Source organism: Salvelinus sp. IW2-2015, unplaced genomic scaffold, assembly GCF_002910315.2.
Source record: "Salvelinus sp. IW2-2015 unplaced genomic scaffold, ASM291031v2 Un_scaffold3911, whole genome shotgun sequence".
In the NCBI taxonomy this organism is placed as follows: Eukaryota; Metazoa; Chordata; class Actinopteri; order Salmoniformes; family Salmonidae; genus Salvelinus; species Salvelinus sp. IW2-2015.
Window position 1 is genome coordinate 1 of NW_019945185.1, and position 15850 is coordinate 15850.

The 15850-nt window shown below is 44.5% G+C and overlaps 1 pseudogene; it reads left to right on the top strand.

The window, feature by feature from the left end:
- Positions 1-18: 18 nt before the first annotated feature.
- The window catches only part of LOC112076659 (NLR family CARD domain-containing protein 3-like), a 54028-nt pseudogene continuing 38196 nt past the window's right edge, over positions 19-15850 (top strand).

The following is a 15850-nucleotide window of genomic DNA, read 5'->3' on the forward strand; positions in this document are numbered from 1 at the left end:
TTTTTTTGGCGGGAAAGAGCACATCGAAAACGTTAAACACAGAGAAGGGAGTCAATTGCGGACAACCATGTGGAAGTGTGCACAACAAAGAAACAGCACCTCCTTCTATAACAGGCTCTGGATTACATTCGCAGGAGACAAAACACAGGTAGGCAACTTTTCCGAATGGCGTAAAATAAAATGCACCAATAACAAAATAGTCTATCCTACTGGGAATCCATGTGTATACAGATATACCTGAAGTTAAAATGCTATAAAGTACAGTATCGCAATATTACTCTTTGGTCCTTTAAAAAACGGCTGTATGTAAAACATCGCTATTAGGGCAGTTTTTCATTGCGGTCAATCCATCCGTTCTTTGTTCCCTCCAGAATTTACACGCGTGAATATACAACACTATACGCAGTATTTAAAACAAACGTGAATATACAACACTATACGCAGTATTTAAAACAAACGACAACAAAGAACATTTGAAACTTTTATTTATCTCAGATCGTTTATCTTGGCCAACTTAACCTCTCCTTTCATGTAAGGAAGTCATGACCATCATGTTTTAGGAAAAGATGATACTTTTGTACATGTATTAAATTGCGATTTTGGCCAATTCCAGTCCCCTTGTTTAGGGGGTCCGTGTTCAACCCAGAATAATGTGTATATAGGACTRAGAAGCTCMGTTCTRGTGACTTTTTAAAAGGACATTCTACTGCAAAATTAATGAAAATAAAATGATGCTGAAACCATCTAAAATATCATTTCCACCTCCAGAAATTAGCCCCAAAACATATTGGGAAAAATTATGTTAAAACAATGTGTACATATTGGACCTATTATCAGATGTGCTATTAGCAATACGCATTATTACCTATAGCCCAACGGATGCAGCATAGTTGCTATAAAATATCCATATGCTGAAGCGGAGTTTGTCCAACTGCTTTTACCCCATTGGACACAACATCCTGATTGTGGTTATTATTATTAATAATTATTTTATTAATTTTAAATTTTTGGGGGTATATATTAAAAAGTATGTCATTGCCCTTTTAAGATGCATTGTCTCCTTTGTGCTCTTTTGCGTAGTGATGGGCATTGCGAGTCTTTTCTGTGAGCCAGATCATTTGGCTCCATTCAACTAAAAGAGCCGTTCATTTTGCTCCCAAACGGCTCATCATTCAGTAAGTTTTAGAAATTGAAAAACCATTAAAAAAATGTCACTCCAAATGTATAGCCTAAAACGTTACCTACCATTATGTCAGGTCGTGAAATGTGAATTTTTACCTGACCAAATTATTAGATGGCCTGCAACTACAACAACAACAAATATTGATGGGCAGACCTACAGTAGCTACAGGACTGAATCTTAAACTTAAAGCTACAGTCTTTGATCTGGGAATAATAGCCATTTCAATGATTGAACCATTGATTCTATTCTTAGATAAAATAATGTATAAAATGTACACCAAGGTAATTCTCTGTCATGCCTTAGACAGCCAGGGAAGACCTGTCTGTGACGGACCTGAGGTACATTTTTGCAGATAAAACACTTTGTTCTCTCTGTGCAGAAAACACTGGACAAGCCAGAGGATATTTTAATATAATATAACTGGGTTATATCCAACAATTATTAATGCAATGGGGGGAAAACAATTTTGAAAGTAGTTTTGGGAAAGCTATTTTGAAACCAGTTTTGGCCTTTGTTCAAAAAGCGTGGCGTCCCAGTTTACCATTGCTAACATTTTATTTCTGTACTCTTTCAATTGCGCGAGTGGCATCGTTTTACAAACTCGGTTACAACTGGAGTTTCAAGCATGGTTAGGAGGGGTTGCGCAACGAAAGAGCGGTTAATTTGGCTTCCCGATTTGCATACTTTTAGTATTGCTTTTTGAGCTCCAGATATCAATTATCTGCTCCATGCTCTTTTTTTCTGTGCTTAAGGTCTGTGATCCAGATCATTTCCCAATGACACATGTTTTGTGTCATTGGGAAAAGCCTCTATCAACCCTTGATACAGTTTGGAAATCAACTTTGGAGGTTTTTCAGACTGCCTTAAAATATCATCTGGCTTGTCCAGTGTTTTCTGCACAGAGAGAACAAAGTGTTTTATCTGCAAAAATGTACCTCAGGTCCGTCACAGACAGGTCTTCCCTGGCTGTCTAAGGCATGACAGAGAATTACCTTGGTGTACATTTTATACATTATTTTATCTAAGAATAGAATCAATGGTTCAATCATTGAAATGGCTATTATTCCCAGATCAAAGACTGTAGCTTTAAGTTTAAGATTCTGTCCTGTAGGTCTGCCCATCAATTCAAGATGGAAGTTTGTATCATTCACTGATATTGTTAATATACTGCAAAATTCACCTGAGCTCCATATACTGGTCTTCCCTGGCTGTCTGACCCTTCTGGGACCCCTGTCACCATCTGATCCTGCTAAGACATGATGAGCAGTGTTGTGCACTAGAGGGCTGCAATCCCGCGGGATGCCTACGGGACCTGCGGGTCCAACACAGATCATTGAGGGGTGGTCTGCATTTTTCATGCTGCGGGCGGTAACACAGATTACTTTGGGATTAAAATATTTTTGTTGTTCCACAGATTATGTGGAAACAGTCCTCTTTCTGCTTTGTATGTGTTAACCTACCTATTGTTTTAAAAGCACATACACTACCGTTCAAAAGTTTGGGGTCACTTAGAAATGTCCTTGTTTTTGAAAGAAAATAAACGTTTTTGTCCATTAAAATAACATAAAATTTTTCAAAAATACAGTGTAGACAATGTTAATGTTGTAAATGACTATTGTTGTCACGTTCTGACCTTAGTTCCTTTGTTTTGTCTTTTGTTTTAGTATGGTCAGGGCGTGAGTTGGGTGGGTTGTCTATGTTAGTTTTTCTATGATTTTCTATTTCTGTGTTTGGCCTGATATGGTTCTCAATCAGAGGCAGCTGTCAATCGTTGTCCCTGATTGGGAACCATATTTAGGTAGCCTGTTTTCTGTTGGGTTTTGTGGGTGGTTATTTTCAGTCTTTGTGTGTCTGCACCAGACAGAACTGTTTCGGTTGTTTCTTTGTTATTTTGTTATTCAGTGTTCTGTTTTGATGATTATTAAACTTTCATGATACGACTTGACCACGCGGCTGCACCCTTGGTCCGTCACTTCGTTTCCACCGACGACAGCCGTTACAATTGTAGCTGGAAACGGCAGATTTTTAATGAATATCTACAGTCGTGGGCCAAAACTTTTGAGAATTACACAAATATTAATGTTCACAAAGGTCTGCTGCTCAGTGTTGTATGATGGCAATTTGCATATACTCCAGAATGTTATGAAGAGTTGATCATGATGAATTGCAATTAATTGCAATAGTCCCTCTTCTGCCATGCAAATGAACTGAATCTCCCAAAAACATTCCACTGCATTTCAGCCGCTGCCACAAAGGACCAGCTGACATCATGTCAGGGATTCCTTCGTTAACACAGGTGTGAGGTGTTGACGAGGACAGGTGTGGAGTCACTCTTGTCATGCTGTATTTGAGTTTGATATAACAGACTGGAAGCTTCAAAAGGAGGTGGTGCTGGTTGGAATCATTGTTCTGTACTCTGTCAACATGGTTACCTGCAAGAAACACATGCCGTTCATATTGCTTTGCACAAAAGGGATTCACAGGCAAGGATATTGTACAGTAAAGATTGCACCTAAATCAACCATTTATCGGTTCATCAGAACTTAGGAGAGCGGGATCAATTGTTTTGAAGAAGGGCTTCAGGGCGCCCAAGAAATGTCTCAGCACAGCACCAGGACCGTCTCTAAAGTTGATTCAGCTGCGGGATCGGGGCACCCCAGTACAGAGCTTTGCTCGAGAGTGACAGCAGGCAGGGGTGAGTGCATCTGCACGCACAGTGAGGCGAAGACTTTTGTGAGGATGCCTGGTGTCAAGAAGGGCAGCAAAAAAGCAACTTCTCTCCAGGAAAACATCAGGGACAGACTGATATTCTGCCGAAAGGTATTGGAATGCTGCGGACTGGGGTAAAGTTCTATGAATCCCCTTTCCGATTGTTTGGGCATCCAGAAAAAAGTGTCGATCAAGAGATGAAGGTGAGGCTACCATTCAGTCCCATGTCATGCCAACAGTAAAGCATCTCTGAGACCATTCAGATGTGGGGGTTGCTTCTCAGCCAAGGAGTGTTGGCTCTACTCACAATTTTTGTCTTATAGAACACGGCTCATTAATAAAGAGGTACCAACACATCCTCCGAGAGCAACTTCTCCCAACCATCCAGGAACAGTGTTGGTACGAATACAATGCTTTTCCAGCATGATGGAGCACCTTGCCATAAGGCAAAAGTGAATAACTAAGTGGCTCGTGGGAACAAAACTCGATATTTTGGTCCATGGCAGAGAAACTCCCCAGACCTTAATCATTGAGAATGTTGTGGTCAATCCTCAAGAAGCAGGTGGACAAACAAAACCCACATTCTGACAAACTCCAAGCATTGATTATGCAATAATGGCTGCCATCAGTCACGGATGTGGCCCAGAAGTTAATTGACAGCATGCCAGGGCGGATTGCAGAGGTCTTGAAAAAGAAGGGTCACACGTGGCAAATATTGACTCTTTTGCAGTCAACTTCAGTGTCATTGTCAATAAAAGCCTTTGACACTTATGAAATGCTTGTAATTATACTTCACTATTCCATAGTAACATCTGACAAAAATATCTAAAGACACTGAAGCAGCAAACTTTGTGGAAATAAAAATTTGGGTCATTCTCAAAACTTTTGGCCACGACTGTACACAGGCGTACAGAGGCCCATTATCAGCAACCATCACTCCTGTGTTCCAATGGCACGTTGTGTCAGCTAATCCAAGTTTATCATTTTAAAAGGCTAATTGATCATTAGAAAACCATTTTACAATTGTGTTATCACAGCTGAAAACTGTTGTTCTCATTAAAGAAGCAATATAACTGGCCTTCTTTATAATAGTTGAGTATCTGGAGCATCAGCATTTGTGGGTTTGATTACAGGCTCAAAATGGCCATAAACAAAGAACTTAATTCGGAAACACGTCAGAACAGCACTGTGTACTACTCTCTTCACAGAACAGCGCAAACTGGCTCTAACCAGAATAGAAAGAGGAGTGGGAGGCCCCGGTGCACAACTGAGCAAGAGGACAAGTACATTAGAGTGTCTAGTTTGAGAAACAGACGCCTCACAAGTCCTCAACTGGCAGCTTCATTAAATAGTACCCGCAAAACACCAGTCTCAATGTCAACAGTGAAGAGGCGACTCCGGGATGGTGGCCTTCTAGGCAGAGTTGCAAAGAAAAAGCCATATCTCAGACTGGCCAATAAAAAGAAAAGATTAAGATGGGCAAAATAACAAAAAAAAAGAACAAAAGAAATATGAAAAGATAGATGGTATCATTATAAAACAATATCAATTGATTACATACAAGGGACAAACCTTAATTTAAATTGAGGAGATCTTWAAAAAAATTCAGTTAAGTGCCTGCACCTGCTGTCCTTGCAAATTCAAATCCAAAAGTTTCAGTTGGGCAGTCAGGGTCCAGCAAGAACCCCCACCAACGAAGGAGGTTCCTTGATGAACCCCACCTCCTATGGGGTTCTTGGAATAACCTTTCTGTGGCCATATTCATTGCCAAGAACCCTAAGGTTCTACGAAGAACTTTGAAGATCTTAGAATAACCCTTGTTGAACCCCCAAATTTTTAGAGGGTAATATTTTTGCTAGGTACAGTTGAAAATACAGTGGCTTGTCTTTAACCACAGGGAAGGCAAATTAAGCCATAGTGTGCCCATTCAGTTTGGAGGATTTTAACATTCAATTTAACCACTTCTCTGCTGTGTGTCGAATAATGTTTTGTGTGTTCACAGTTCAGCACATCCTGATCAGAGGTCTTTCATTGATTCCCCCAAGGAGAGGCACCTTGTCTGCCCCCTTGTACACAGTTCATTTGAAATGCTAATCTGACTCACCTGTGTTGTTATTATTATCATCATCATCAACATCGATTAAGATTACATTACATTGTTCATTAAGATTACATTAGTGTGCTACCACTCCTGCAGTGCTACCAACAGTGCCCTTTTTAGATCTTAAGACACTTTCACTGAATTCAGAGCAGATCAGAATCTCACTTTTGATTGGTGGATAATGTATGTCTCCTAACGTTGCTTTATTAAAGTGGAACTGACAGCATTTTAGCAACATTAAATCTTATTAAAATCTGTTCGTATACACCCCCAGGAAGAATATATTTTCTGACAAGCGAGCACGTATGGTCATTTTCAAATTTTCATTCATTTTTAGAATGTTTGGGAATTACGTGTAGTATAGCATTTGTGAAAATTCTATAGCAATATAGAGTGGGAAAACAGACGTGTGTTTAGACAATTAATAGACACTGCAGTAAATAAAACCGAATAAAAACATCTGTCTCGTCCAGGACCGGTCTACACAGACCGGTGCGCCATAGCCAATCAGAGCTACAGTAGGCCTTTATGCAAACAAATAATTTGCCTCATAGGCCTGCCATCATTCACTTTGAACTGGACTGTGTGTTTACAGGCAGTTGCAACAGCACAACTTTAGATCATTAGAACGCATTMCGCAATAGCCACAAAGTATACTTGAACGGAATTCTGCAAATATGTAAATACCACAGGAGTCCTCTTACATATGGGAACTTTACAGTCCTATTGATCAAACAACCATTAAAAAGGTAGGCTCTCTCTCCCTCAGTTATGCACATCAACAACAACAAGATCAACAACTCATGCTAGCCAGAGTAAGATGAGCTAAAATCTAACGAAGGAACATTAGATAAATCATAATCTTTTTCAGAAATTTGGCTATCAAAATTGCACTGATTAATGATGGTTAATAGTAAGTAGCCTGCTCGTCCTTCTGCAGCTTGCCTGCCAATGCATGCTTGTCCCAACCAAGCACCCAAGCTAATTGGATAAAGTTGGATAGCTTGCTAGCTAGCTGCTTCCAGACACAAATGAGCGAACACCTCACTCTGACCATTTTACTCGCCCTCGCAGGTTAGAGCGTTTGTGACTAACTATTACTTTTTTGGCCTACGTTTACTGACACCGGTCATATTCAGCGGGTGTTGCGCACTCGTAAATTCATTAGTTATTCTGTGCTCTGGCACACAGACGAGAGTGCTCTGAAATTGGAGCAGATGGCCAGAGTGTTTTTATGAACGCAAGAGATATGCTAACTGGATAAGTCGTTCAAGTTCAGCATAGCTAGCTAGCAAAGTGTTTCACATTTCTTGCTAGCTAACCAAATTACACCAGCATCTCTAGCTGAGTGGACACCGAATAACAATATGAGGGGGAAAAACTCAGTCACTCACCCACTCCTGCAAAGACATGACATCCTCCAAACAGCTAGCTATCTAGCTAACGCTAGGCTCCATGTTTTTAGCTTGCTACATTTATAAGATAGCTTATTAGCCACGTTTTGACTGACTTGTGATCATTGCCCTTGCTAGTTTGATTGTATTGACATTCTCAGCCTTAGTTACATTTGTCCATTTTTATTCAACATATTGAGTCATTGAAACTGAAACAGTGCATCCCGAATGGAGGAAAACAATGTACCTGGCAGGCCAACTCCGATTTACAACTTGATAGCAATATTTTTTGGGACTACCAAGAAATGTATTGGTGAATTATATTAATCAACCACACTCACTTCCAGCATGTAAAGTTAGCTATGTGTCTTTATGACGGACTTTCAAGTCACAGGCAAAGTTATATCGCTCTTGGAAGAAAACCTGGTAACTCAATTTCTGTCTGTTTTTTGTTACATTAGTTATTATTGGTATCTACCCTGTATATAATCTGAAAGTTCCAGAACTCTAAGATCTCAATGTTAAAATAGGGACTTCTCTTTTCAATTTCCTGGTTTCAGTTTTGGAGGTTTTTCTTCCGACAGCAAGGATGCAACCTGGGTTGCACTTATGCACTACTAATCATACTTAATTATGCACTTSTGTCTACCAGCAGTGAATTACAGGCATAAAGTAAATAAGGCTACAAAGCACCAAGACGTTATTTTATTTTGCACAACCCCCTATCAGGGTAGATCAGCTTCAACTGTCTAAAAAGTTGTAATTCTGTGCAGTGCCAGTGTTGTAAAAAGTAAATATAAATAATATTATTTGTGTGTACAAGGTGTCAAAATGAGTCTCTCTGCGGAGATTGAAGAGGGAAGCAGTCCTAGTAACTGTGAAGACACTGAAGAGGAAGCCAGTTCTTCTGGAATGAGTTTATCAGGGAATGAGGAAGCGATGTCCCCTAAAATACGTTTTCCTGTTGAACAGGACACTTGCAGTGAACTTAAAAGGTAAGCTCATCAAATAGGTAAGTGTGAATGGGCTGAGATTTTTTTAAATCTTTAGTACAAACCAGTATTGGTTGCGAAAAATGGGGCTGGGATGTATGGCCACTGTTTTACGGGCTCATGACCAATTCTGCTATTTTGTGTTTTTTGCACTAATCTTAATTTATTTKTACATAATGTTTCCGCCATACTTTCCTATGACCAAAAGAGCTTCTGGACATCAGAACAGCAATCACTAACCTCGATTTGGATGAGGACTACCTCAATGAGTCTTCGGACAAAGGTATACAAACTGCTCACCCAGGASCCTAATCCCTGACACTCGGAAGAGAAAAAGACGGCGCTATAGGGGCCGCCGTGCAGGCATCCTTAAGAGACGACATCGGTGAGTGGATAGACCGCCTCGACCCTCCATTCTATTGGCGAAYGTGCCATCTCGTTCGAGACTATCCTATCAACGGAACATTAAGAACTGTAWTATACTATGCTTCTCGGAATCATGGCTGAACAAGGACATGGATAATATACCGTCTGCTGTGTTTTCTGTGCATCGGCAGGACAAAACAGCAGCTTCCGGTAAGTTCAGCTGTATAAGGCCATAAGCAAACAAGAAGATGCTCATCCAAAGGTGGCGCTCCTAGTGGCCAGTGATTTTAATGCAGGAAAACATCAATAAGTTTGACCTATTTTCTACCAGCATGTCACCTGTGCAACTAGAGGGACAAAACTTTAGATCACCTTTACTCCACACACAGAGATGAATACAAACAGGAAGTACCAGAGATGCGCTCAATATGGAAGCGGTCCGATAAAACGGATGCTAAGCTACAGGACTGTTTCAATTAGCACAGACTGGAATGTGTTCCAGCATTCATCCAATGGCATTGAGTATACCACATCAGTCACCTGCTTCATTAAAAAGTGCATTGACGACGTCATCCCCACAGTGACCATACGTACATATCCCAACTAGAAGCCATGGATTACAGACAACATCCGCACTGAGCTGAAGTCTAGAGCTGCTGCTTTCAGGGAGTGGGACATTAATCTGGATGCTTATAAGAAATCCCGCTATGCCCTCCGATGAACCATCAAACAGGCAAAGCGTCAATACAGGACTAAGATCGAATCCTACTACACTGGCTCTGACGCTCGTCGGATGTGGCAGGGCTTGCAAGCTATCACGAATTACAAAGGGGAACCCAGCTGCGAGCTGCCCAGTGACGCGAGCCTACCAGACGAGCTAAACGCCTTGTATGCTCGCTTTGAGCCAAGCAACACTGAACCATGCATGAGAGCACCAACTGTTCCGGACGACTATGATCACGCTCTCCGTAGCCGAGGTGAGTAAGACCTTTAAACAGGTTAACATTCACACCAGACGGATTACCAGGACGCGTACTTGGAGCATGCGCTGACAAGCTGGAAAGTGTCTTCACTGACRTTTTCAACCTCTCCCTGACTCAGTCTGTAATTCCTGCATGTTTCAAGYAGACCACCATAGTCCCTGTGCCAACCAAAGAACGCCAAGGTAACCTGTCTAAATGACTACCACCCCGTAGCACTCACATCTGTAGCCATGAAATGCTTTGAAAGGCTTKTCATGGCTCACAACAYCATCATYCCAGAATCCTGGACCCACTCAAATTCTTATACCGTTCCAACAGATCCACAGATGACGCAATCTCTATTGCCCTCCACACTGCCCTTTCCCACCTGGACAAAAGGAACACCTATGTGAGAATGCTGTTCATTGACTACAGCTCAGTGTTCAACACCATAGTCCCCTCCAAGTTCATCACTAAGCTAAGGACCCTGGGACTGAACACCTCCCTCTGCAACTGGATCCTGGACTTCCTGACGGGCCACCCCAAGGTGGTGAGGCTAGTCAACAACTCATCCGCCACGCTGACACTCAACATGGGGGCCCCTCAGGGGTGCGTGCTTAGTTCCCTTCTGTTCTCCCAGTTCACCCACGACTGTGTGGCCGTGCACAACTCCAACACCATCATCACAGGGCTGTAGTGGAGAGGGTCAGCAGCTTCATGTTCCACATGCCACATCACTAAGGACCTATCATGGTCCAGACACACCGACACAGTTGTAAAAAGGGCACGACAATGCCTCCTCCCCCTCAGGAGGTAGAACATATTTGGTATGGGCCCTCGGTTCCTCAGAGTTCTACAGCTGCACCATTGAGAGCATCTTGACTGGCTGCATCAATGTTTGGTATGGCAACTGCTCGGCATCCAACCTCAAGGTGCTACAGAGGGTATTGTGTACGGCCCAGTACATCACAGGAGGTGAGCTCCCTGCCATCCTGGACCTCTAACAGGCAGTGTCAGAGGAAGGCCCTAAAAATTGTCGAAGACTCCAGCCACCCAATTCATGGACTGTTCTCTCTGCTACCGTACAGGAAGTGGTACCGGAGTGCTAAGTCTGGCCCAAAAGGCTCTTGAACAGCTTCTACAGAGCAGTACGGTTGGTCCTTAAATGTACACAGAGAGCTAACATCAATGACATGCATGTCAATCTCTCCTTTCTCAAACTAGAGCAGAGATTGACTGCATCACTACATCTTCGTTAAGAGGCATTGACATGTTGAAAGCACAGAGCTGTCTGTTCAAACAACTAGCACACAGCTCAGAAACCCATGCATACCCCACAAGACATGCCACCAGGGGTCTCTTCACAGTCCTCAAATCCAGAACAGACTCCCGGAAACGCACAGTGCTACACAGAGCCTTGACTACATGGAAATCTATTCCACATCAAGTAACTYATGCAAGCAGTGAAATCAGATTTAATAAACAGATAAAACTACACCTGATGGAACAACGYGGACTGTGAAGAGGCACACACGCATACTCGCACGCATGCAACCACACTACACACATGTACATTTTAATATTGTTGTATGGTGGTACTATACATTTTGTGTTGTAGATATGTAGTGGTGAAATTATTTTATATGATGTACTGTTTTATTAAATGTTTTTGTTTGTTTATTGTGTGATGTGCCTTAATGTCACACCCTGGCCTTAGTATTCTTTGTTTTCTTTATTATTTTAGTTAGGTCAGGGTGTGACATGGGAATGTATGTGTTTTTTGTAGTGTCTAGGGTGGTTGTAAGGTTTAGGGGTTTATTAGAGTAGTTGGGTTTATGTTTAGTATAGAAGTCTAGCTGTGTCTATGGTTGCCTGAATGGTTCTCAATCAGAGACAGATGTCATTAATTGTCTCTGATTGGGAGCCATATTTAAGGCAGCCATAGGCACTAGGTTTTGTGGGTAATTGTCTGTGTCTATGTTGCATGTTTGCACTTAGTTTTTTTATAGCTTCACGTTCGTCTGTTTGTTGTTTTGTTTCGTTGTCCTTCTTCCAATTAAAGAGAAGATGTATTTTCCACACGCTGCGCCTTGGTCCTCTCTCTCTCCCATTGACGATCGTGACAGAATTACCCACCTAAATCGGACCAAGCGGCGTGTCAAGCGCAACAGGACCCACCTACACAGGATTCTGGACATGGAGGACGAATTGGATGGTAAGGGACCTTGGGCTCAACCAGGAGAATATCGCCGCCCCAAAGCTGAGCTGGAGGCAGCGAAAGCAGAGAGGCGGCGATATAGGAGGCAGCACGGAAGCAAGGCTGGAAGCCCGTGAGTACAACCCAACATTTTCTTGGGGGGGGCTAAGAGGTAGTGGGCCGAGGGCAGGTAGGAGACCTGCGCCCATTTCCCAGGCTAACCGTGGAGAGCGAGAGTACGGGCAGACACCGTGTTACGCAGTAGAGCGCATGTGTCTCCTGTACGCGTGCATAGCCCGGTTCGGTACATTCCAGCTCCACGTATCGGCCGGGCTAGATTGAGCGGTGAGCCGGATGTCATGAAGCCGGCCCAACGCATCTGGCCACCAGTGCGTCTCCTCGGGCCGGCTTACATGGCACCAGCCTTACGCATGGTGTCCCCGGTTCGCCTACATAGGCCGGTGCGGGTTATTCACCTCCCCGCACTGGTCGGGCGACGGGAGCATACAACCAGGTAAGGTTGGGCAGGCTCAGTGCTCAAGGGAGCCAGTACGCCTGCACGGTCCGGTATTTCCGGCGCCACCTCCCCCCCAGCCCAGTACCACCAGTGCCTACACCACGCACCAGGCTTCCAGTGCGTTTCCAGACCCTGTTCCTCCTCACGCACTAGCCTATAGGTGCGTGTCTCCAGCCCATTACCACCAGTGCGCTACACCACGCACCAAGCCTCCTGTGTGTCCCCAGAGTCCTGTGCGTCTGTTGCTGCTCCCCGCACTAGCCTAAAGGTGCGTGTCCTTAGCCCGGTACTCCAGTTCCGGCGCCACGCACTAGGCCATAGTGCGTCTCAGCCGGCCAGAGTCTGCCGTCTGCCCAGCGGCGCCTGAACTGCCGTCTGCCCAACGCCGTCTGAACTGCCCGTCTGCCAAGCGCCGCATGAACTGCCCGTCTGGACTGAGCCTTCAAAGCCGCCCGTCTCCATGAGCCTTTAGAGCCGTCCGCCAGACAGGAGCCGCTAGAGCCTTCCGCCAGACAGGATCAGCCAGAGCCTTCCGCCAGACAGGATCAGCCAGAGCCATCCGTCTCCAAGCGCCATCTGAGCCATCCGTCTGCCAAGCGCCACTCTGAGCCATCCGTCTGCCAAGCGCCATCTGAGCCATCCGTTCTGCCCGCGCATCTGAGCCATCCGTTCTGCCCAGCGCCATCTGAGCCATCCGTCTTACCCAGCGCCATCTGAGCCATCCATCTACCAGCGCCATCTGAGCCATCCGTTACCCAGCGCCATACTACACCTCTACCCAGCGCCATCTGAGCCATCCGTCTACCCGCGCCATCTGAGCCATGCCGTTACCCAGCGCCATCTGAGCCATCGTGCTGCACAGAGCCATTAGAGCCGCCGCCGTCTTCCGATGCGTCAGAGCCGTTAGTCAGTCAGGAGCCGCTAGAGCCATTCGTCAGGTCAGGATCTGCCAGACGCCGACCCACGAGGACAGCAGGATCTGACACAGAGCCGCAACCAGACAGACTGACGAGCCGCAAGCCAGACAGGATCGACAGAGCCGCCAGCCAGACAGGATCTTGCCAGAGCCGCCAGCCAGACAGGATTCTGCCAGAGACCGCCAGCCAGACACGATCTGCCAGAGCGCCTAAGCCAGACACGTCAGCCAGAGCCAGCCAGCCCAGAGTCAGTCAGACCAGGCCACGAGCTTGGTCACCACCAAGCCCACAGCCAGAGCCGTCAGCCAGCCAGGTTCCGCCAGAGCCGTCAGCCAGCCAGGTTCCGCCAGAGCCGTCAGCACCCCGGCCCAAGCCTCCGATGGCTCCCCCCCGTCGCCAGCCCCCCGTCCGCCTGCCAGTCCCGGCGTTCGCAGCCGTTCGCAGAGCGTGACAGGTCCGGCCGACCTCAGTCAGTCTGGAGCCTGCCAACGTCAGCAGCAGATCGCCTCGTCGGTGCGTCCCCTGGGTGCTTCCCGGGCCCATGTCCGTTGCCCCTTGTCCCGCGTGCTGCCCCTTGTCCTGCTGAGGCCTTAGTTTTTAGGTGGGGGTATTCGTGGAGGGTGGCCAGTTTGAGAGGCTACCAGTAAGCGGCGTTCGGAGAATGGTGGAGTGGGGCCAGATTCCCGCACCCGAGCCGCACGCATGATGGAGCGCCCGGTCACCCCCACGGCCTCCCCTTCTATGTCGTGTTGTGCTGGTCGGGAGTCCGCACCTTTGGGGGGGGGTACTGTCACACCCTGCTTATATTCTTTTGCGTTTTCTTTATATTTAGTTTTGTCAGGGTGTGACAATTGGGGAATGTATGTGTTTTTTGTAGTGTCTAGGGTGGTTGTAAGGTTTAGGGGGTTTATTAGAGTAGTTGGGTTTATGTTTAGTATAGAAGTCTAGCTGTGTCTATGGTTGCCTGAATGGTTCTCAATCAGAGACAGATGTCATTAATTGTCTCTGATTGGGAGCCATATTTAAGGCAGCCATAGGCACTAGGTTTTTGTGGGTAATTGTCTGTGTCTATGTTGCATGTTTGCACTTAGTTTTTTTATAGCTTCACGTTTGTCTGTTTGTTGTTTTGTTTCGTTGTCCTTCTTCCAATTAAAGAGAAGATGTATTTTCCACACGCTACGCCTTGGTCCTCTCTCTCTCCAATTGACGATCGTGACACTTAATGTGTCTGGACCCCAAGAAGAGTAGCCTTGGGGATCCTTAGTAAATACAAATACACATAATCCCCAAGCCAATAGACTGCTGAACAGTTAATCAAATGGCTAGCCGGACTATTTACACTGACCCGTGTTTATTAACTACCCTGATTGCCTGGTCACTTTTACCCCTGCCTTCATGTATTTTTTATTTTATTTTTGCAAATGTTTATTTATCTTTTTCTTTCTTTTGCACTCTGCATTGTTGGGAAAGGGCTCGTAATTAAGCATTTCACTGTAAAGTCTACACCTGTTGTATTCGGCGCAAGTGACAAATACAATTTAGATTTTGTCTTTATTTCGTGCAATAGGTAAGTGAAACAGACATTTTGTTGGAGACAAATTTACTAGATCACTAACCTATACCGAGCTGTATGTGCATTGACTGGTTGACAAATAAGTAACCAACCATAAAAAGCACAGTTACACAAATCAGAGATGTGTGTAAACTCGCCTATGTTGGAAGTTCTAATCCTGCCTTAAACAGGTTCAAGACAGACAGACCAGTCTCACCTGTACCTAGTGGTATCCCCATGAAGAGTGACCAGTCTATGGAACATCCTGTTTTCTTCAGGCAGGAAGGGAGAACTTTCCAATGAACAAAGTTGAGACCTTCAAATAAATGCTTTTTCTTTAAAGCTACAGTCTAGGATTGGTACATCATTTTACTTAATTTAATCATATCTAGCCATTGTTTCAATTTTTTTACCCCTTTTTCTCCCCAATTTCATCATATTCAATTGGTAGTTAGTCTTGTTCCATTGCTGCAACTCCCGTACGGACTCTGGAGAGGCGAAGGTTGAGAGGTTTGCATAAGAATTCACACCCCTGAGTTAATACATGGTCTAATCACCTTTGACAGCGATTACATCTGTGAGTTTTTCTGGATAAATCTCTTAAGACCTTTGCACACCTGGATTGTACACTATTTGCCTATTTTTATTATTTTCAAAATTATTCAAGCTCTGTCAAATTGGTTGTTGATCATTGCTAGACAACCATTTTCAAGTCATGCCATAGATTTTCACGCAGATTTAAGTCAAAACTCTAACTCGGCAACTCCAGTGTCGATTTGGCCTTTTCTTTTAGGTTATTGTTCTGCTAAAAGGGGAATTAACCTCCCAGTGTCTTGTGGAGAGCAGACTGAACCAGGTTTTCTTCTAGGATTTGGCCTGTGCTTAGCTCCATTCCGTTTATTTTTGAAAAACTCCTTAGTCCTTAGTCCTTAACCATTACAAGCATACCCATAACATGAT